The 18,350-nt window shown below is 40.1% G+C and overlaps 1 protein-coding gene across 4 annotated transcripts in view; it reads left to right on the forward strand.

Moving 5' to 3' along the window:
• FAM107B (family with sequence similarity 107 member B) overlaps positions 1–18,350 on the forward strand; it is a 59,256-nt gene that overhangs the window by 2,583 nt on the left and 38,323 nt on the right. The window contains exon 1 of one of the 4 annotated variants that reach the window (XM_053943306.1): positions 15,028–15,177. The exons of 2 other annotated variants lie outside the window; for them this stretch is intronic. The gene's annotated coding sequence lies outside the window, so the exon portion shown is untranslated. One more of the 4 variants, XM_053943308.1, reaches the window with a different exon arrangement.

The raw sequence follows: 18,350 nt of genomic DNA on the forward strand, positions 1-18,350 counted from the left end.
ACAGAGAGCATGTCTGACACAGTTCAGGGCTGATACCGTTCTTACACAGTATCAAAGAGCAAGATACACGCCTGGTCTCACTGTGAAAGGGAAGAAAATGCTTAATGCTTCACCAACTCAGTCATAAGTCTAAAGTTTGCTCTGGTTTGGCCAGACCTGGTGTGTTTTTCACTGTCAGTGAAGTATGGTTTGCAGCACAACATAATGTTGCAAAGAGCCTGCAACTCTTCTGTGTTTACTTAAAAGGCATGTAAGTCAGGGTTTTGATGTTTTGTTTTGACATAAGACAGTGGAAAGATTCAGATATGGAAAGAGAATAGTTTCACATGCTAACCTGAACATAAAGCTGCAAATTTGATAGGAAAACAATATTTTTATGAGAAAGATAAATTATCTGTTTAGAACTACATTTATCAGTGATACTTCCACTTCCCGTGTCTTGCATGCTCTTGCCAGGCTTATCTCTTCAAATGCTTCATTTATATTAAACCTTCTAAAACCATGCTGAAGTGGAATACCATGTGTTCCCAGTGTGGGGAAGACACCTTCCCTTTGCAGATGGGGAATAAAAGCACAAGCAAGAAAATGAGTGTCTGTGACCACACAGGAACTGTGTAGTGGTGGAAGAACTTGAACTCATGTGTCCTGAGCTGTTGGCTAGTGTTGAAATGAAAGTACTGCCCCTGCCAGAAGGAGTGGGAGAAGAGGCACAGCCCAAAAGGCACAGTGTGAAAACTGTTTGGGTTACCTGGCTGTGATGTACTCAGTGATCGACTGCTCTTCCATCACAACCATGCTGGTCTTTGTTAGACTGTGGAAAACAGAAGGGTTTCGTATTGATAAGTACTTAAACAAAGAGAGTCAGCATATGCAGGAGAGAAGAGAAAAAGGAAAGAGACATTTTTCATCTCCTTTCTCTACCTGCCTTCAAATAGTGGGTGCTGTTTTTACAGATGGGTCTCTGTCTGGGTCTTTGGGGAGGTCCTTCGTCTGTCCCACTGTACAGTTGTCTGTGAGCAGGTGCCAGCAGAAGGGCAGGAGAGACTTTGCAGAGCCAGGTGGGTCAAGGCAAGGCCAGACTGCCTTTCTGTGACCCCAGCAGCTGGGTGAGGTGGTTTGAGTGCAGATCCCCACCCTGAGAGACCAGGCTTGTGCTTTTTTTTCTAAAAGTGTTTTCTGAAGGGGTGGCTGCTCTTCATTGTGATACGCACAGACACTCACGTAGCTGCTCTTCTCACATGGCTGCTTCTCTGCTTTGGTTAGTTGGTGTGAAGGGCTGTGGGTGTTGCATGACAGCAGGGAGTGGCCTGTGGCAGTTCTCCTGTGGCACAAATCTTATGGGGCTATATGATCAGGGAGCACTGGTGTCTGCAAAAAAAGGAAGGATGTGGTCTTTTCTTCCCTTTTCTGTGTAACTCGAAGCACTGGAGCTTACCTGCTACCTCTGTGCTCTGTAAATTTGGGAAAACTGAAGTGTTTTTCTTTACAGTGCTGTGTTTGGTGCTTGATGGTTATAATTGTGAAGTCAGTCCTGTTTGTAACTTTGGTTTCAAAATAACTTTTGTGCTGGCAGCCTACTTCTTGTGCTTAGGCCAGTGCTGTAAGTTTTGTGCAATGAAGTGTGGGACTCTCACAGGTGGCAGAACAGTGTTTCTAAGCTGTGTCTATGAAAGAATAAGTTGCAAAGATTTTGGAGCATTTCTGGGTAGTGATGTCTGCTGGTCTGTGTCACATTTCAAAATAACTTTTGAAATCAGTATTTCCTCTACTGGTTTAGTCTGTGTGTGTAGCTGAAAAGGCAGGTTTTGTGGTCACTTAGTGCAGTTTGCTTGTAGCATAGCTCTAGTCTGCAATGGAGTTTACTGAGTCTTTAGCAGGTCTTCAGCTTGCTTAGCTGGGACAAGAATCCTAGTTTTATAATATCAGCAGGGAGCACAAATGCAATAACCTTTGCCTTGTTTAGCTTTATTTATCCTAGAAGCAAAACTCCTGGATTTGCTTACATTTTTAAAATGTTTTTGACAACATGAAGGCAGAAGGTTGCCTTTTGTGCATATACATGCTCCTCATCAAGAGAGAAACAGTGCAGTCATTTAGGAACAGTGGGACAAATCCCTTTCATTTAGATGAGCTCAATTTCTTTTTTTTTACATTTATACTGCAATTTTTGGCAGCATATGTGCTTTCAGGATGTAAAACCTCTGTGCTGTCCTTTAGCAAATCTCAGCCATTTACAGTCTCTCTGTGTGAGCTGCATTAGAGTCCTGTAGAGAGCTTGTGATGACAAAGCATGAAAAGTGCTGCTGCTATGAGAGGTATTTTAATATCCTGGAGAACAAACTTGTTGCTTGTTGTGGTGGGATGGATCTTGTGTTTTACCTTGTACTGGGGAATTACTTACCTTTCTCGTAAGCTATAGAGCTGAAACCCAGGAATGCTTCTGAAGGAGAAACTGTCCTGATGTTTGGCTTCATTTGAAGCAGTCCCTCTGCTTTCTAGTACAGTATATTTTAGGCAGGAGAAACTCAGTCTTGAAAGTGTTACTTTATCAACGGAAACTCAATTTGAGCTTCTTTTCCTTACTTGATTATTCAGAGTTCTCCTGTGCCTCTTGAAGGATGTCCAGTTCACCGTGCTTGTGCCCTCTGGTGCTAACTACCTCACCAGGTCAGCAGTGTCTGCCCTGAAGGGGAGGCAAGCACTGCCCATCAAAGGTATTTCAATAGTCATGGCATTCAGTGGGCTGTCGAGAGGAGGATGATGATGGCAAATAATAGAACAATTCCTTTCATTCCTTGCCTGTGCAGTGAGTGGGCATTTGTCAGACCTCATGTACATAGACAGGCTTCTTTTTGTTCTGGTGCTAATAATAAATAGAGTTCACAGCTCCAAGTAGCCAGGACGATGTGGCGAGAAGTGGGTCAAGACCATTCGTGTGTGCATAACTGCATTCCTAATCTAGGCCAGTGCCTGTGCTGGATGCTTCTAAACAAGCTGAAAAGATTTCAGGGAAGCTGGAGTTTATGCTGTCAGCTGGGTGAAGTGCACCTCTAGCTGACTGAAGCACTTAAGGACAGGCCTCAGAGTGAATGGTCTGGGGTAGCTTTGCGTGTTAGAAGGACCACAGAGTAAAGCTCTACTGTTTAGTACCTCTGAAGAGCGAGGAGTTTAAGGCAAAGTAAATTTTCTTCTTCCTGGCAGGATGACTTGTTGAGCAGCCCTTCGAGCATGTGCACTGCCCTGCTATTTGACTGAAATATGTCTCTGCTACCTCAGTTTCCTCTGAAGTGTCACTGGGGACAAAGATGACTTGCTGAATGTCTCATTGCATTGCTGCCATGTCCTTCAGGCTTGCTGCAATGCTTGAGCTCCTTGGGGCCCTTCAAGAAAGAGTGGATGCTTGGCCTCACCCTGAGATGCAGTTTGGAGCTTGGCTGATGGTAGAAGAAGAAAACCAATTCTCATCTGAAACCACTGGGGTTTGTTGAGTTTATTTTTGGAGAGAGTAGAGAGGAGGAGTTTGATTGGGTTTTGATTTCTTTTATGATTCTGTGCTTAGGGTTTTTTTTTTTTCATCCTAGAGCTTTTTGAGGTTACTTGTCCTTGAAGAAGATCTATGACATGTAAGGCAAGCTGTAATACACTTATTTAACTCTCATAATACCCGGCACATCACTGCTGCTCCCTGAAAACAGTCTGTCAGAAATTTATACACAAGTTTGGATGGGAACGGACGACAGCATAGGGAAAGAATCATGGTAGTTTTGCTATTTTCATTGTCTGGGATTGTTTTGGTATTTAAAGTAAACCAATCTTTTATTCCAAGCCTCAAGTACATTTGAGGCTGTCCCGGTCTAACGTGCAGAAGCAAACAAGTGCTGGGGATTGTACCCAGGGTGTTGAGGGTGTGGGCAGTGGGCTTTGCCACACAAAGAGGTCACCTTTGGAAGGTGAGCTTGGCTTGCCTTGGCACTGTCCCACCATTCTCCTGTGTCCTTTGTCATAGTGAGCAGTCAGTGACACAGTACCTGATCAGGCACAGGGAGTCTGGTGTGTTCTGGAAGGGAGCCCTGGCTGTGCAAGGGTTGTCTGTGAGTGATTTCTTACCACAGATGGCAACTGTGGGAGCCACTGTCTCTCCAAAGGCAGTGTTAGCCTGCTCATTACTCTATTTATCTGTTTGTTCTTTCAAGTACAAGAAGGCTGTGCAAGTCATAAACTTCTTACACAAAATATGAGCAAACACATTCTTCCATTTTCCAAAATACATTGAAAGCAAACTTTGGAATTCAAGAGAATAATGTCTGTGAAGAGCACAAAGCATTTATCTCTTGGTGTGAAACTAAATCCTGCTGAAAAGATTTAAAAAATATTATCTGAAGTATAGCAACTCGAAAGCCAACCTTGAAGCTTGTCCTGAAGACTGGAGTTTGTGAATGTCTGTGCCTGTCAGTCTTAGGTGGAGGATTTAGTTTAAAAGGTCAAAGCAGTGTTACAGATGCCATTCTATCAAAACTCTCTTTTGGGGAAGCTCCACTCTGAATTCTTGGGCCTGTCTTGCTTTGTCTGCAGTTAATGACTGATTCATCTGGGCATAAAGAGGGAGAGGTTAAGAGGCATCACCTGGCCTTGTTATATTCTACATCCTTTTCCTAATTGGGCAAAAGTGCAGTACCTTCAAAGTTTCCTCTATAAATGTAACTTACTGGGTGTGCAATGACTGGTTTGGTTTTGGTTTGTTAGTTAGGATCTTTTTCAGTGTAGTATGTAAGCAAAATTAAATAAATTTCCTTACTTGAGGATTTGAGGACAAGTTAGCACATGAAGTTTGCCAACTATTGTTTTGTTTTCCAGTGGTCTGAGAGTCCTTCCCACTTATCACTGTTGTAAAGAGACAGTCTCTGCCCTGAAGAACTTACAGTTTAAGTAAGGAAGAGTGTGTGAGTAGATATTAGAGACACAAAAAGGTGAAGTATGTTGGTGTGAGGGTTGAAGTGAAAAAAAAATTTCTTGCAATGAATACAGCTGCTTTGATGGAGAGACAGATTTTTACTTTAACTTCCACTGTAGCATTATGTATCTGTATAAAGCTGCTTCATTGCTCATGTTTATTGCACTACAGGAAGAAATTTTAGCATTGTAAGCTGCTTCAGAGGGTTCTATATAATTTCCAGCTAGTCAGGGCCTACTTTTTCTCTATAGAAGCACTAAAAAAGCATCTCCTCAACCTTGGTACCTATTTCCAGGTAACTAATAGGATCAACAGATCCAAGACAACATGTTCCTTTAGCTAAAAATCCATTTGCCAGCTTCAGCCAAAAATATTGCAGGGAGGAGAAACACTGGTCTATACAGTAAATCTATTTTTCAAAAAAAAGCAGGATTTAAGACAACTTAGACCAGTACATTTTTCCTAGAAAATTTCCAAAACTTAAATTGTGTGCACTTAAATTGTGCAGTTTTAAAGCAGATGACTAAAACTGGGAGCCAGCTAAAAATGCAGTCAAGGGTCAGGCAGGTCAATGATACTGGGATACCTTTTTAAAGGGACTGGTAGAAGTTCAGGATGGGGAAGTATTTAAGTCCTGGGGGACTTCTTGAATGTTGTGGCAGTGGGCCATATGGATACCTAAGTAGCTAAATTTTTTGCTCAAATTGTAATTCCTGTGTCTGTCTAGTCTCTTCCTAATCCATTGCGATGATTTCCTGTGGCTAAGTAGTTCTTCCTTCTTCCAAAGCTGTTCCAGTGTTGCCAGCACAGGATGACTGCAGGCAGCAGCTGCCAGGGAGAGGCTCCTATTTCTGTGGTGCTGAGGTTGAGGTGGCCTCAGTGTGTGATGTACAACAGCTTTGCCTCAGAAGGATGCCCAGGTTTATATTGCTGTGCCAATTAAGATCTCAGTGTCTGGTACAAAATTCTTAATTGCTGAAGCATCCTCATATCAGCTTTCAGTAAAGTTGTTTCCCAAAGCATTTTAGTTTTCATTCCCCACCACAGAATTATGAAAAAAAAAAAGGTGACTGGTTGCTGGAGAACAAGTGATGTCACCTGTTCTACTCTCCTGTGGATTTTTTTTTGTATTGATGGAAGGCTTTGTTTTGATGCTTAATTCTTTTGACTAACAGCATCTGGTGGCATACAGGGGAGTGCTGCATGTGTAATGCCTGTTCTGTGCACTAAAAGGCAAGAGTTTAGAATGAGCTTTAACGTAGAGGAATGTGTGCTTTCAAAGACTTTATTCCTTCCAACACTGAAATTGAAGTAATGAATCAAATTGGGCATGACATGCATTGATAAAGTGGTGCTTTGTTAAATGACTGCTCTAAGGGATTGTTTCAACCCCTTCCTCCCATTTTAGTATTGGATCTTAATCTCTTTATTGCAAGTAACATCAGCACTAGTAGAATTAAGAATTAAAGTTTGAGCCAGTGGTATTTATTCCTGTTTTATCTCTAATGATGAAGAATCCTCAGCTCATTTCCTTCTCAGATGTGATGATTCACAAGGCTTGAGGTTCATCTTTATTTTATTTCCAGAATCTCATTTTGATTTAGGGTATTTCCCCCCCCTAATAGGAAGCTGATTGATTGGTAAAAGAGGCACAGATGTAGTTAATTTATTTTTTAAGTGCAGATGTTTTGCGTGTGAGGAAATTGGGTGAAGATTGGATTTAGAAAGCCCAGATTACAACACTGGTCAACAAAACATTGAATATCACAAAAAACTTATTGCTGTAAAAGCAATGACATAAGGAGCTCTTACTCCTCTGTATTTTCCTCCAGGAAGAGGAGTGGAAAAAAATTCTGTACTATAATAATCAGTCATTCAGATTCCTAAGATTAAATGTCTCTGTAATCAATGCACTTTTTTTTTTTTTTTTTTTTTTTTTTTTTTTTTTTTAAATTTAATTTTTTTTAGACTGACATAGTTAGGATGCCATGAACTCAGCTCAGGGTAGCATGGTTTGCTACATGGGAGGCTTTTCAAGAACTGTAAGAAATGGTCTCCTTGAGGAAGGAAAGGATAGGGAGTTCCACAAGCCATTTACAAAAATTACAACCATTCCAGTAAATGTGGTAAACTGGGTAATTTTTGCATAGAATTTTATATAATGTTGTATTTTAAAAACTGTGTCAGGGTAAACACATCTTTCCAATATCTATTTAAAGTACATAAATATTTATTATTGTCCTTCTTTTACAGATTAAGAAACAAAGGCTGAATTGACTTGCCTAAAGCTATAACTAATTAATGCAAGGATAGAATGTGAACTTGGGACTTTGAACTGAGAGAACAACAAACAAGATGAAACACTGCAAATGGAAGCATAATGAAAAGATAATATAAACTTTATATTTCAAGCATAAACTCACTACCCCAATATACAAATCATCTTTCCATAAATGCCTTTAGGCAAATAAGCAGCCTAAAAAGCTGTTTCTCACTGAAAACAGAATCTGTTTACACCAGATCATTTCTTTACTTGCCAGTTTTGTGCATCCAGCATTACCCCTATTAAGCTTGTTGCTTCTGAGGAAATTCCTAAAGACAAACTGGAATTTAAATTAAATTTTCAAATAATTTGAGTTCAAATTAAGAGAATCAGGCAAATTTAAACTTCATCATGAAAAGCTGCAGCAAAATCATGCTTGAAATTTCCTTTACTTATCTCCCAGGTAGAAGGTTGGTGTGAGTCAGCCAGAGCACTTGTACTAAATGTGGGAATGGAGCTGACTCAGAGACAAGTGATTGGCATCATTTTATGGGATGTCACCAACTGCAGCTTGAGTAAATATCAGATTTTCCTCTGTCTTGGTCAAATGTTAATTTTCATTGCAATTTTGACTGAACATAGCTGGATTTTTTTTTTTTTTTTTTTTTTTTTTTGGCTTTTGGTGAGTTCCCTGGATCACAAAGGCCATCCATGATCTTTATTTTTTTTAATGGAAAGGATGGTGGATCTCCAAACACAGTTCTTATTTCTCTGAATTGCATGCCCTTGAGGTGATAGCACAGACATGGTCACTGCACCACTCCAGTGTTTGTGCATTTTGGAAGAACAGTGTAGTCCTGTAACAGGGTTTGGGATTTGTCTCCTCTTTTTCTGGACATTAATTTGGGAGGATTTTTGGAAAGAATTAATTGCAGAGTCTATTCATTGCAGTGGTTTTGGTAAATGCCTTTGTGTCACTGGTGGAAATTGAGAGATAGGGAGCTTTTAATGGCATTTCTGTATAACTTTAAGCAATTTCAGACTTTTGTAATGATAATTTTTTTTTTTTTAAACATGCTAAGTTAAAAGCAGACCAAATATTTTCTAGTTTCTAGTTTTCTGAGCTTCTAAATGTCTTCTGTATTGGATGTTGTTTGAATTGCATGCCTTTGCCTGAACTGTCTTGTTTGTTCTGGTGTTTGTGATTCATTTGAATCACCAGCCAGCACTTGAATAATGGAAAACCTAAAGTAAATAAGTGATAGTGCCTGCTAGAGAATCAAAAGGTTCTACAGTGAGCTGTGGTGCTCTTTAGAGCAATTTAAATATCTTTCTGTAAACAAACTGTTGAATGAAGAGTGGTTGAATGGAAGCTGAAAAGCTTGAATCATTCAAGTTTGGGACACTGAGAGTCTAGAATAAATTTAAGTCTTATTACTTTGAAGTTCTTAAAAGGGACTGTAGGGCATTCTGAGAAGGGCTTTCTTTACCTTTGCTTAGGGTTTATAATTTAATCTAGGATGTGGAGGACTAAACTGGGTTTATTCTCATTGCACCAGAGTTACAGTTTCCTCCCATATATGGCAATTTTTTAAAAGTCAGTGGGTTGGGTTTTTTTTTTTTTTTTAGGTGAAAGATGCTTTAGAATTTAGATGCCAATTCTGTAGTTAGCAGCAGGAAGTTTGTAAAATGACTGGAAGTGGTTCTTGAAAGATTCTGAAATATTAATCATGTTTATCACATTGATGGTATATTCTTCCAATAGAAAAGGTATTTGTATTTTAAACTGGAATAATTTTGGCTTCTGAGGCATTTTTTGTTTGTGGTGGGGGTTTTGTTTTGGGCTGGGTTTTTGTGTGTGTATTTGGTTTTGATTTTTTTCCTTAAATGTGCCCCAGAAGCCAGAACTATCTTACAGGACACCTACTTTCAGAAAGAATGAGGCAGGTAGGTACATTAGAGCTGATCCTTTCATCATGTTTGATAAATTTTGAAAGAAAATGTAAGACTGTAATATTAGATGGTAAAGAAAGTGAAATATGAGATAACAAAACAAAAAAAGGTATATCTGTTTGTACCATATGTATTTCTGCTACATCCTGAAGCTGTACACTTTCTATCTGAGCAGCATGAGATAAGCTTGTGTGAATCTTTCACTCCATCATCACAAACTCAACCTCTTCTGTGTTGTGTAACTGTTGTCCTACAGTTCACATGTGGTCAGTGTGGTGATCCTCCAGTTTTGCCTTCCATAAACCTTGGTTTTGTTTTTCTGACAATTTATTTCCTGTTGATTCAAATTCTTAGTTTATTTTTTTGTTGCTTTTAACATTCTGCCAAAGGCTGTTACTTGAAATTGTTGTCTGGCAGCACCGGATTGAAGCTTGTCAGAGCCTGGACTCCTGGCACCTTTTATTGCTCAGCCACCAGTTTACATAAAGTTTAGGGGAATTTCATGGAGGCTTCAAACCTCTTAATTTTGGCTGATACTGGCCAAAAGTTATGGGGCAGGTTTCATTTGCACACTTACGTTATCATACAAGAAATCTGAGAAGGTTGTTTAATGTAAATTCGTGACCTGGCCCTGTATTTGCTTCTTGGTTATGGAACAATTTTCCTGAATGTGTTTTTGCAGCTTTGCTTTTACCCAGGGAACTCCCTGTGGTGGCTCTGGTTTTGCTAGAGCTATACTGATTTCATTAAGACGTGGGCATCAGAATGGCATCCAAGAGTTGTCCTACCTTTTGTGTAAATGCTTTACTACATGGTTGCTCCCTCTTTAGAAAGGTTGTTGTGCAAGCAAACCATGTTGATTTCCTTCAGCATTATTTAACTGGCAGTTTGTGGGTAGTGAGTGGGGAACAGTAGATAAAGATTTTGTTCTTGCTGACTTTCTGACCGGTGAACCACATGAAATTTTGTAAAGCTGGAGGTGGGGAAAAAACCCAGTGTGTTTCAGCTGCATTATTTGGTTACAGCTGTAAAGGCTAATGTTCGTTTATCACTTCCTTCTAGAAGCTTTCTATAACTGCATGAGCTATTCCTGCAATTCAGTGACATGTACATCACAAAGGCTTGAAAATTGGAATGGGTTGGAAACTCCTGTTATTTCAAATTATGTAGTTGTAAACTGGCTGCACTTCTTTGGGTTGAAAGACTAAGCATTGATTTCAACATACTGCTGGGTTGTATCACAGAGGAGATAAAAGTTGATTTTACAGGAAGTGGAAACTTAGACATGCTAGTATGGAACTCAGTAAGCCCATGGTGAATATATGTTGGCTGCTCACAGATCATATCATGAAGCAATTTATTTGTATCAGTGGCCTGTCACATCATGTAGGATTAATCTTTGCTTAAATAGAGAATTTTTATTAAGGAAAGCTAATGCAGACCTGAGCTTGCATTCTAGCTGTGATATCTCTGTGGGCCAATAACCACGTGTTTTATCTGGTTTTCTTCCCGGTGCACGAACATGCCTAGTGAGTAGCACATGAAAACCAAATATAACAAGGGTTGATACACTTGGCCAACTTACAGTATAAGGATGTCATTATTTTTTCCTACTTCCTGCCTTTGTTTTTTTATTTGAAATGTATCTATCTAATTTTTTTTTAGCAGCCTAAACAAGGTTCTTTCCCATTTAATCTGCAAATTAGTCTTTCTATGGGTATGGCTATGTTGAATGATGAACTCGGTTGTTATTTATTTATTTTTGTGATAGCTTTTTTACTTGGTTCTTGAAGGAAGTGACATAGTTAGTTTTCCTTATTTTCTTTGTACATCAAGGAAGGTGAGGGTCACATACTATAGGGGAGGAACAAAGGGATGTCAGAAATACACCACTTACCACTGTCAATAAAACTCTAATTAACTAAATGCCCTGTCTGCCTTCTTGCCCATGTAATATATAAAAATCAGAGAGATTCTCCTAATTCATTATTACTGGTTATCAAATATACTTATATTTCCATTTACAGTAAAGCCTGAAGAATAATTGGCTGACAAGTCTCAATATACAAAGAAAACTTGGTTATTCAGGTTATATATTTCCCTACATTTGCATGTTTGCACTGGTGTGCTGAAGATTTGCCTTTATCAGTCCAATCCATATTTAAAATTGCCTTCATATATGCAACGTTTGAGTCCCATAGCAGGATTCCTGTTGACATTCTTGTAAGATCTGCCCAGAGTTTGTAGCATCACAGAAGGGTTTGGGTAGGAAGGGACTTTAAAGTTGATCTACTTGCAACCCCTGCCATGGGCAGGGACACCTCCCACTAGAGCAGTCTTGGTCAGTGCCCCATCCAGTCTGGCTTTGAACACTTCCAGCATCATCTGGATTTGCTGCAGTATGAGGGATGCCATCTGCAGAAATCCTGGGAGAGGAGAGCTTCTGTTGAGCAAAGCCTGTGCCTTGCCTCCTCCTGTACCATTAACCTGGTTTCTCTTGATGTGATGTCTTGCTGCAAGTGCCGTTCACCACTCAGTCAGGATTTAAACTGTCTGAGCAGGAATTGGGCAGCTGGGCTGCCACTGCAGATGGTGTGACTCATCTTGCCTCCCCCAGGAGGAATGAACCTCCCTGCTCCAAACTTCTGGTAGTTTAATTTCCAACTTTTTCTGCTGGAGACCAGTAACAGTTTGCTCACCTGTCCAGAAGGGATTGAACCAGTATCAGTTTTGCCTGCAAGTGGATGTCCTTTGGCTGCATTTACAGTCACATGTAATGAGGAGGAAAACAACTCTGACTGCTTTACTTTTTATTCCTGAATCTTCTGGTTTTTGTCTCTAATCTTCAGGCTCAGACAATAAATGGGGTTTAACTGTGGATCCTAACACTGAGCTGATTAGATGCAGATCTGTGGATCAAACATTGAGCTGACAGAAGGGAGACTTGCTGTGCTGCTCACGATGAAGTTGTGTCTTGTTAGTTCCCCATCAGACAAACCACGTCAGTGTGTTTCTCCAGAGCCCAGTGGTCCCTGGGTGCCATCCTGTGTGTACCACAGGAGGGGATAATGCAGGGACAGCATTCACACCACTGGAAGGGCAGCACCAGGCAGGAGCTGGGACTCTGTCAGCTGCAGATTTGGTGTGACTCTCCCCCAGTTACCCTCTTGTGGGTTGGTGCTGTGGGATTGTGGGCCGCTCTTTCCAGAGGGTCATCTGCATCACCTGCTGCAGGAGCTGGTGGGACTGTGCCCAGGTTGCCCTTGTGCAGTGTAGGTTCACAGGGGTGAACTCCAGGCAGCATTTTCCACCAGTGCGCCTCCCCACAACGGCTGCTTGATTGCCCATTTCCCATAAATTTCAGATGCTGTCAGAGAGTCTCCTGACTCTTTTCTTGGCAGTGTTGTTGCAAGAAAGCATTTTTAGTAGCTGCTTTTCACCATCAAAATTATTATTCTGACATGAATCAGAGCTGACTTAAATGCAGGTGAAGGATGACTCCCTAAGCTGGGGTGTCTCTGCCAGACCCCAAAAGTGGTTGAGCTTTCTGCCCATGAGTTGTCCTGAGCTGCTTTACATCATCTCCACATCCCAGAGTGGGGTTTGCCACAGCTGATAGCAGCCTGTCCTGACAGCCTGCAAAGGGTGGGGGAAAGAAAACATCCTGAAATCCCACTCCCTACAAATTGAGAGCCCTGGTAACCATTATTATCTTTTAAGAGCCAGGACTTCCCAGGGTGATTCTTTTGGGGCACAGGAAAACTCATTGTTTTCTTCCAGCCCGTTTTTTTCGTTCCCTGGTTAGCCATTCATGTAAGTTTCCTTTTAAGTGGTGTTTACATTTGCAGCTTTAAAAATGTGGGAAAGGTTCTGTCGTGGCAGGCTGTAATACAGTGCAAGTAACTATTTCTGAGCTGGCCTTGCATTGCCTCTTGCCCTCTCATCTGTCATCAGCTCCCTCCTGTGTTTTGTGAAGTTTTTGCTTCACTGCTGAGAGTGGCGCAGCAAAAAGTGAACTCATACAGAGCTCAAATTACTGTTGAACCAGTTCAGGTCTGTTTAATGGAAACCTTCCTTCTCCAAACCCTTTCACACACCTTTTACTTGAATCATAAAACTTTTTCTGTTTGAACTTAGTGAAAACAAACCCCAAACCCTTTCTGTTCTAGTTACAAAACACTTTGATTCCCTTCCCTGGTTTTGTTTCGCATTATTTACTGAGCTCCTGCTGGAGTAGCATCTTGGGGTAAAAAGACACTCCTTCTTAGCCGAACAATTTAAATTTTTCATCAAGGGAGATGTATAACCAAACTCTTTGTGAAAGGAGTTAGCCATCCATTCTACTCCAGCTCTAAGTAGGAAGCTGGATCATTTGAAAACCCAGGAGAATTTGGACTCGATAGGGTACGTACCTATGCAATAGTACTTCATCAGCTGTGGACATAAAGGAAAACTTTCTGGCTGGTTCTGGCAAAAGCTGCCATAAATGTATGATGTTGAGTGTTTGTGTGTATCTGAGCTCATGAGACTAGGGTGAATTTTTGCATGTTATGCTGAGTAGTGGTGTGTGAGCATCAGCCCATAATTACAAAAACTGTGGTACGTGTCTTTTCCATTTTTAAAATTCTTTTCCTGAGGCAGAGATGTGCCAGGATCTATTGTTGATCTTGTTAAGTAAATTCCATCTCTCCTTCTGTGTTCTAGTTTTGCTTTTTGGGTTTCTGTGCTGTTGGCTAACTTGTTAGTGATGCTTAAGTTTAAGAGGGTCTAAGTTGCACAGTCAGTCATGTGAAGAAAAAACTAATTTTTTTATTATTTACTATAAAGAAAATATTATAAATAAATAAAAATATTAAATAAATAATAATTTAAAAACCAAATAATAAATAAACAAATATTTCTATTATTTACTTCTGAGTTTTTTCTCTGTACTCCTTATGTTGCTTTTGTTTTTTTGAGATGGGTTATACGAAGTTACTATGGCAGGGTGTGGACAGTTTTTTAAAATTATCAGTCTTGCATTTTATGCAGGAAAACCTTTGCTATCTTCTGCAGTCAGAATTTCAGCAAACCCACTATCACTTCAGAATCATTTGGGTGTGGATTCTCTCCACTTGCTGTGTTTGACTTTCACAAGGATCAGTACATATCTAAAAACATGTAATGAGAACAAGTAAGATATTTTAGCCCTGCAGACTTGTTTCTCTGTAAGCATTCAGCCGGAATTATTGAGATCAATGGTTTCCTGTGTTTTATTAGCACAGCAGTTTCAGCTGGTCCTGTAATCTCACATTTCTTTTTATAACTATTTTATAAGGAGAAGGACCCAGTTAAACCAGTTCAGGTTTCTCTGTTGCAGTGCTCTAGTGCTTGCTCTCATTGTAACAAGTCTGTTTTGGCTGTCCATTTGCTGTGCTTCCCAAGCCTCTGCCGTGTCTCCCTGGCACACCTGCATTTGTGCCAAAAGCTCTGCAGTCATTTAGGCAGCTGTATCTTTTTGACCATCTTTGCCTCCTTGTATCCAGATGTGTACACAAAAGTGCACAATCTGATGTTTGCTTGGTATTTTTGAGCCAACACAGGCTGAGATTACAAGGTGGTTCCACCTCTCTGTGCAGGACTGCTCTAGGCACTGAAATCTCCCAAGCCGGAGCTGTGTGTCCCTCACACCCTGGGGACAGAGCAGGGCTGGTGCAGGGACATGGAATAGAGAGTGCAGTGGGAGAGGGGGTGGCAGCTGCTGCAGGGTGATTAGGACAGCTTGTGCTATCTGATATAGGGAGCCAGGTGGTTTCTGTTTGTTGCCAGTAAGGGAGGGGATAAAAGGTGGGCAGTAAAGAGGGGCCATCCTATACCTGCATCCATTGCCCCAGTGCAGGTAGCTCAGATGTAGCAAGAAGAAGACTTTAGCTCTTGGGGCCTTGTGCCTCAAATATTTGTTTTCTGCTTCTCCAGACCAGAAAATAGAGATGAGCAGAGCCTGAAGGCTTCTTCAAGACCTAAGGCTGAGGTGACTGATCTTCCTCTGGATACCTGTGAATGGTAAAGCTGTGCCACTGTGGTCTTCTCTGCTCTGCTACTGAACTGCTGGCACCAGGAGATGTATAGGAGCATCCACTACCTTTGTCTCCATGCAGGAATCCTGCCATTATTGTGGTACAGGAGTGAGGTCAGGGGAGGGTTCTTTACATTCTCAGTTGGGGTGGTAAGACTTAGGTGCTCGCTATGAATTCAGGATTGGCATAAACCTGTTGTAGGGTGGAACGGCTTGGTTTGTCTATGTTATGATTCCAAGTATTTTGTACTTGGAATGTATAAATGTACATATGAATGTATAAATGGGGGTAGGTCTTTAGGATTCTATATGTCAAAACATTAATTTTAACTGGACTAGAAATACATAAAAGTAATGGTGGAAAATATTATTTGTAAATTAGTTTTAAATAAATGTGTAGTTTAGCCATAGTGAAATAATTTAATCTAACAGCCTTCCTTACCTGCCCCATTCTAAGCAGCTTCAGGTTTCCCCCTTTATTACCTCTTGAAATTTACTGGTTAAGAGGTCAGAACCAGTTTTTTTTTTTAGAAACAAACAAAATGTCTCAGTAATCTTTCAAACTGAGAGGTATTTTCTTGATTTTTATTACATTGAAATAATTCTGCAACTAGCTATTTTAATTCAATAAATAGTTGTTCCAAAGCTGAGAAAGTGATGAAAACTCAGGAATGTGACTAAATTGGCACTAGCGCCAACCCATGACACTAAGATAGAAAAAGATAGCTCTAGTAGTTCTAAAATCTGGAATCAGCACCAAAAATAATCAATTTGTGAACTTGAGATAATAATTACTTTCATAAATTTTATCTATAAACAAGATGTCTGTTCTACTTTGTGCCCAGCCTGCTTCAGGGGGTTTTATCTAAGTCAATAAAATCAGTTTCACTTTGATGCTTTTGTGGACCTACTCTGCCTTCACTTACCTCTCTTAATGCAATGCTGATAGGAATATCAGTTGAAAGTGTGTTCTTGTAGAACATTAGAGCTGAGTAATTTTCCATGTGTAATGAAGAATTTGGGTAAAAGTGTGTGTTATATGTGACTAATTAGTGGTGCAGTTTATCTGCCTCTTCAGCAAACAAAAGGCTCATGTTACAGCAACCTTTCTACAGAGAATAGCAATCGAGATTTCTGCTTAAATGATTTTCATCTTTTAGCATCTGTTCAATTTCTAGAATATAAATCAACACTGGTGCATTCTCCTGATATGTCTTTGAATCCTTTTTAGCTGAAGAGAAAAATGGAGGCATGGCATTATTTTGAGCCTGCATGTGCTTTGCTGTTGATGTAAAACAGTGAAACTCACAGACTGCAAGCTTTCGATATGCAGACGTTGCCCCTGGCTGTGCAAGAAGATACTTAGATGTGCAGATCATGAAGAAAATTTGTGGTCTTTTAAGGAAAGATTATGCTTGGTAAAAATGAGTTTGAAAATTGAAGCTTGCTTTGCCTTCTTTCTTAAATCTAATAGATGCCTGGATAGAGGGAATTACTCATAAGAAGGAAGTCATAAAACTGGTCCGAATTAGATTTCAAAGGCGAGGGTTACGTTGGTCATTTAAAGCCTTGGATTTCTCACCACCACCAGAGTCAATAAACAGCAACCTAACACAAGGTTCTGGCAAAGTATGGTCTGCCATGTAAAGGCCCTTTTGCAAGTTAAAATTGAGTGATTTGGGATCATATTTAGCATCTGTGGCTTGTGCTGGAGTAGTAAGTACATGGGAGGAGATGGCTTGTTCTCAGCAGTGTGGGATGCTTGGAGATCCTGCTGAAATGAAGCCTTTATTTTATTTATGCATGTTTTGACTTGGTCTACAAATCCAAGCTGGAGAATGTAGGTCAGCTGCACAGTGAGGCTCTGGGTTCTGAGAAAGATTTCCAGTCCTGTCCCAGTGCCTCTTTCCAGTAGCCTTTGGGCTTCATTAACGGTCTGCTTGCTGGCTCCCTCCAGCATGGAGACTATTAGCCATCTGACACTCCTTTGCCCAGGGGCAGCGTGTTTGCTCAGTAATGAAGGAAATGGGTACCAAGTATGTTACATCTTTCTAAAGCTGTTACAATTTCCCTACCACCACCATCTTTACTGTTAATCCAAATATTTGATATTAACTAAATCACAGTAGACTAAATAACATTTTCAATTCCAACTGGATGTGATTGCTTCCAGGATGCTACCAGGCAGTGTCTTAAGACATTTCTATCTGAATACAAAATCTGACTGATGGGAGAAGAAAGAAGATGCTGCTAATGAGATTATGAAGTGAAATATTGGCAAATAAAATTTTCTGTCATGGAGACTAGGGAAGGAGAAGAACAATTTATGCAAAATAAATACTTTTTTTTAACATATTAATTATGGATTAAAATTTGTAGTTTAAGCAACGGGATTTAATTACTTAGCTGAATCAGATTTTATAGTTAGTCTGTGGAACAGCCTGCATTTGGGATAAATATTCAAAACATAATTATTGCAAGAATTTAAACCAGAAGTGGGAAGGGGAAAAGGGATGGGGAGAAGTAGGAAGCAAATCTCTGTAAGGCTCTGAGACTAGGACTTGTGAATTTAATTGAGGGTTTTGTTTTGGTTTTGTTGAAGCTTTTAAAGCTTTTTCAGTCAGTAATACACACCTCCTCTTCTGAGAAGTCAAGGATCTCTGACAGACAACTTAACCAGGGTTACCAAATGAAAACATATCATCTGTAGCACCCACCTTCCATTAAATTATTTCGACATCAAAAGGCTTTCACTGAGGATAAGTTTTCTTATGTTTTGCACGGTCCACAGTTCATTTTGGTTCTTGATTCTTCATAGGGCTGTCTGCTATGAAGCCATTTCTTGCCTTGGTAAAAAGTGGGGGCTTTTTGCTTAGAAAACATTTGCATAATGGTGGTGCCTATTAAACATAAAATGCTTCTGAGATATGCACTGGAAAGAATATCCATGAATAAAAAATGAACCCCTTAAATCAATACTATTACTTTTAATTCTCTGCTTTCTTAATCTTGCCTGTTGCTTTTATTCTCTTTATTATCTTTCCATGATGGTGAAGTTTTCTTTTCAAAAGAGGCAATGTGGCCCTGATGTTCTCCATTGCTTTGTTTCATCTGCAGCTCACACAGTA

Source organism: Vidua chalybeata, chromosome 5 (assembly GCF_026979565.1).
Source record: "Vidua chalybeata isolate OUT-0048 chromosome 5, bVidCha1 merged haplotype, whole genome shotgun sequence".
NCBI lineage: Eukaryota > Metazoa > Chordata > Aves > Passeriformes > Viduidae > Vidua > Vidua chalybeata.